This window comes from Salmo salar, unplaced genomic scaffold (genome assembly GCF_905237065.1).
Source record: "Salmo salar unplaced genomic scaffold, Ssal_v3.1, whole genome shotgun sequence".
Taxonomy (NCBI): domain Eukaryota; kingdom Metazoa; phylum Chordata; class Actinopteri; order Salmoniformes; family Salmonidae; genus Salmo; species Salmo salar.
The window spans coordinates 217,103-222,719 of NW_025548872.1; the positions used below are offsets into that span (position 1 = coordinate 217,103).

Below are 5,617 nucleotides of genomic sequence, written 5' to 3' on the forward strand. Positions count from 1 at the left end.
CTAGTGAGTTTTAGGAAGACGAGAGTTCTAGAAGCTAGTGAGTTTTAGGAAGACGAGAGTTCTAGAAGCTAGTGAGTTTTAGGAAGACGAGAGTTCTAGAAGCTAGTGAGTTTTAGGAAGACGAGAGTTCTAGAAGCTAGTGAGTTTTAGGAAGACGAGAGTTCTAGAAGCTAGTGAGTTTTAGGAAGACGAGAGTTCTAGAAGCTAGTGAGTTTTAGGAAGACGAGAGTTCTAGAAGCTAGTGAGTTTTAGGAAGACGAGAGTTCTAGAAGCTAGTGAGTTTTAGGAAGACGAGAGTTCTAGAAGCTAGTGAGTTTTAGGAAGACGAGAGTTCTAGAAACTAGTGAGTTTTAGGAAGACGAGAGTTCTAGAAGCTAGTGAGTTTTAGGAAGGATTCTATGGAAAGAAAAAGGACAAAAAATACGATTGTATATTATTATTTAGAAATACGTGTTTTTTTTTATTCTTTTTAATAGTTGACAGCCAGTAGACACCATGTTTATATTGGTGAAGGTGAAGCATTGTAGTTGATTATATTGGGAAATTAAATTGTTTTCTGTTGGTGGTAAGCAAACTTGTCCAAAAGAAATGTAGGATGTATTTGTTGTCTTAAGGGGGAAGGTGTTACAGGCTTTGGTTTTTCCATTTATGTTTTGAAGTTGGACTTTAGCACGTCTAGCTCGTTAGCACGTCTAGCTCGTTAGCACGTCTAGCTCGTTAGCACGTCTAGCTCGTTAGCACGTTAGCACGTCTAGCTCGTTCGCACGTAGGACGCACTGATTGGTGTCACCTCGTTAGTCAGTATGTGTTACACCTGTGCTGGTTTGTCCATCTCGTTAGTGGGAAGGTGTTTCACCTGAGCTGGTCCAGGTTCTATTTAAGAGTGTCTGGCCCAGTGCTCCAGTTGTCTTGATACATGTGGAGAGTCAACACCTTTAGTTGCTCCACCTTTTTGGTTTGCTTCCTGTCTTTAAGTTTGGTGTGGGTTTTTCTTTTGTTTTCCTCTTCTTGGGCAGATTTAGTGGGTCTCATGGTGGGTGTCTTTTAGGTCCCAGTTGTTGTTACTAGTCAACTTCCAGTGGACACCCCCATAGTGTCTTTCAGAGCCCCTCCTAAAACCCCACCTGTTTAGTTGTGGTTGTTGTCAGTGAGTCTTTGTTAGTCCCTCTTCTGTTTGAGAAACATTTGAGATTTTTCTTGGTGGGGAACGTAACAACAAACAATGTAGTAAAACAAGCTGGTATTTTGGGTTGGATATTGCATCCAATTCTTAATATTTTAATCGATGGCATTTCCATCTTTCAGTTGTTAACCTTCTGTTTTTTATCCACTTATGTTTGTTGTGGTAAATAATTGTTTATTTTTGTTTTTTCCTATGAAGCCATTGTGTTGGATCCATGTCTGAAATGTGCTGTATAAATAAAGCTTGATTTGATTTCAACAAATGAACCCAATGACTGGCCAATCAACAGACTCCTGGTCCCTCTTAGTATGAAAATCAGTATCACGTTTCAAGCCTGCTGAAGACCTGGCACCTAAATGTGACTTCTGTCATCTGATCACTCCAAGCTGCATTAGGTTCAGATCTACCAGGATGGGCCTTTGACAGTCTGGATGCAGCCAGGCCACTGAATATAAATAAGCAACGTAAAGAGATGAATGAGTGGGGAAAAAACAATTTCATAAGAAATGAAGTCACATGTGTTTAGCAGTTGTTGTTGCGGGTGTAGTGAAATGCTTGTGTTCGTAGCTCCAACAGTGCAGTAATATCTAACAATTTCACAGCAAATACCTAATACACACAAATCTAAGTAATGGAATAAGAATAAGAATATATAAATATATGGACGAGCAATGTCAACGCTGCATAGACAGATACAGTAGAATAGAATACAGTATATACATATGAGATGAGTAATACATAGACAGATACAGTAGAATAGAATACAGTATATACATATGAGATGAGTAATACATAGACTAAGATACAGTAGAATAGGATAGAATACAGTATATACATATTAGATGAGTAATACATAGACAGATACAGTAGAATAGTATAGAATACAGTATATACATATGAGATGAGTAATACATAGACTAAGATACAGTAGAATAGGATAGAATACAGTATATACATATGAGATGAGTAATACATAGACAGATACAGTAGAATAGGATAGAATACAGTATATACATATGAGATGAGTAATACATAGACAGATACAGTAGAATAGTATAGAATACAGTATATACATATGAGATGAGTAATACATAGACAGATACAGTAGAATAGTATAGAATACAGTATATACATATGAGATGAGTAATACATAGACAGATACAGTAGAATAGTATAGAATACAGTATATACATATGAGATGAGTAATGCCAGATATTTATAGCCGAGGCCAGATACTTTTTCACAACATTTCCAACCGAGACCATCAGGTTTGTCGGCATGATTAGTGATCATACTGTAGCTCAAACCTACTGTGACTGTTGAATGTCTGACGACGACCTAACTTTATAATAGTTTGTAGCCTACCTACCAGAATCTGCTCGTCTTTCCTTCAAATCATCACATTTATCTGTCTTCTAATGCAGTGGTGTAAAGTACTTCAGTAAAAATACTTTAAAGTACTACATAAGTCGTTTTTGGGTTATCTGTCCTTTACTATCTATATTTTTAACAACTTTTACTTTTAATTCACTACATTCAAAAAGAAAATTAAGTACTTTTTACTGCATACATTTTCCCTGACACCCAAAAGTACTCGTTGCATTTTGAATGCTTAGCAGGACAGAAAATTGTCCAATTTGCACAATTATCAAGAGAACAACCCTGGTCATCCCTACTGCCTCTGATCTGGAGGACTCACTAAACACAAATGCTTCATTTTTAAATGATGTCTGAGTGTTGGAGTGTGACCCTGGCTATCCGTAAATTAAAATAACAAGAAAATTGTGCCGTCTGGTTTGCTTAATAAAAGGAATTTTAAACTATCACTTCTTTACTTTTACTATTGATGCTTAAGTATATTTTAGCAATTACATTTACTTTTGATACTTAATTATATTTGAAACCAAATACTTTGACTTTTACTGAAGAAGTATTTTACTGGGTGACTTTCCCTTTTAATTGAGTCATTTTCTATGAAGGTATCTTTACTTTAACTCCAGTATGAGAATTGAGTACTTTTTCCACCACTGTTCTAACGTTCTAGAGACATATGAGCCACAGTTTCAACAGACATTTTGTAACTGCGTGGGCTACAAAGTTACTTTCAATTTCATATAAGGAAATAATGTAACGGTCACTGGGTGAATTCGTTTTGCATTGCCCGGCTCCCCGGGTGCGCAGAGTTTACGCATTTTAGACCATTCCATTGTTCCTTAAAATAAAACTCCACTCACCTGTAGCACCGGGCCATGCAAAACGAACTTTCCACTGTTGCAGGGCACTGAGACACAGAGTTCTAAACCCAGATGCGTTTCTTCAAGACATCTCTCTTACATTATTTTTGATAAACATATAATTTACTGGAAACCAATTTTAGCTGTGCTTTTTCCTCCAGAATGTGAGTTACTGTAGGACTATAATAATTGTTAACAGGCCTACAAACCCAAAAAGGTTTTAATTTGAGAATGTTAATTTGTATGCCTCAAATATTAAACTGTCTTAAAATATTTAATGATTAGTTGAATCAGGTGTGGATAATAACTAAAGGATTGAGAAACCCTGAGATAAACATAAAACCATATAATGTAAAAGCTCCTCCACCATCTTTACCAGACGTTTTACTGATAACATGTAGACCTACTGATTAGTTTCCACTTTGAAAACTGCTGTCTGTCAGCAACTCAGCTCAAGTAGCAGTTCTACTAACTAGTAATATCTCATTCCAGGTATTCATTCTCTTACTCTGTCCATTAGAATAGATTATTGTTCAGAAATACTTACTTTATTTTTCAATAATCTCCATATAGTGTTTTCTGCTCTGTCGTCTCAAAATGGATCCTGAACAAAATAACATATTTACTTTCTGTTTCAGCTCAGCCACCTCCCGAGTGGTGCAGTCCCGCCTCTTGCGTCACTGCAGTACCTGGTTAGAGTCCAGGCTGCATGACTGGGAGTCCCATAGGGCGGCGCACAATTGGCCCAGCGTCGTCAAGGTTTGGCCGGGGTAGGCCGTCATTGTTAATAAGAATTTGTTCTGACTTACCTAGTTAAATAAAAGTGAAATAAAAATAAAATATCTTCCACTAGATGGCAGTAAACACCTGCTGTAACCTGACTTTACAGGAGTATCAATATGATATAAACAGCTAAACTGATACGAGATCAGCTCTCCTATGAAGACTGTCACAGGTTTACAGCAGTATCAATATGATATAAACAGCTAAACTGATACGAGATCAGCTCTCCTATGAAGACTGTCACAGGTTTACAGCAGTATCAATATGATATAATAAGCTAAACTGATCTGAGATCAGCTCTCCTATGAAGACTGTCAGATGGTTAACAGCAGTATCAATATGATATAAACAGCTAAACTGATCCGAGATCAGCTCTCTTATGAAGACTGTCACAGGTTTACAGCAGCTGACAGTTGCTACTTCATCGCTACTAACTCAAACTACCTTGGTTTAAATAAAGACAATATATGTAAAGATTAAAAGGTATATAACTTATAAATCATGAGCCTCATCTTGAGGAGTATGTGATTGGATGTTATAGACCCCCATCTGAACAGTTTCTTTTCCCATAGAGACTAAAGGACTATGCTGTGGCCCTCACCATCTGGCCCATAGAGACTAAATGACTATGCACTCTACGCTGCACACCACCTCAACGGGGATGTGGTGGAGGGTAAACCCACGTAAACGCGCTTACACACCTTTTTATTTGTAAAATAGCGTTTACTCAACACTGTATTTAGTTAATTATCGTTTACCACTTATTATGCGTTTCCAGCGTTAAGTCTAAATTCTATCGCAGAAACCGGGCCCAGGTTGGTCAGCATGATAAAGAATCATATCTCAAGGTTACTCTGTCAATTGAATGTCTGACTACGACCTAACTTTATAATAGTTATATGTAGCCAAGACTTACCAGAGTCTGCCCGTCTGTCCTTCAAATCAACACATTTATCCTGCTTCTAATGTTGCAGAGAAATGTGCGCTACATTTTCTACAGTCATTTTGTAACGGTGTAGACTACACAGTTACTTTCACTTTCATATGAGGAAATCACGTCCCTTCTGACGTCACCGGTGTATGGGTAAATAATGATGACAGAAGAGATCTACTAACTAGTAATAATATGTCATTCCAGGTATTCATTATCTTAATCTGTTCTTTATTGTTCAGAAATACTTTATTTGTACTTCTCTCCAATATAGTGTGTTTTCCTCTTTTGTCATCTCACCATGGATACTGCACTCAGCCGTCTCCCCATCCTGATAATAAAGTGTTTTATTGGAATCTTCCACTAGATGGAAGTAAACACCTGCTGTAACTACACTTTACAACAGCATTCCTTATTCATAAAGGCAGTGTCTCAAAGGAGGAGTGCTGAATCAGGATCAGGTCCCCCTCTCCATGTAACCTGATT

At 37.4% G+C, this 5,617-nt stretch overlaps 1 long non-coding RNA gene across 1 annotated transcript; it reads right to left on the reverse strand.

Moving 5' to 3' along the window:
• Positions 1-1,374: 1,374 nt before the first annotated feature.
• On the reverse strand, positions 1,375-5,309 carry LOC123733402 (uncharacterized). The gene is made up of 2 exons (XR_006763766.1): positions 3,965-5,309; positions 1,375-1,628 (listed from the first exon to the last, which is right to left on the reverse strand). It is a non-coding gene; the product is annotated as an uncharacterized lncRNA (long non-coding RNA).
• Between the last annotated feature and the right edge of the window lie 308 nt (positions 5,310-5,617).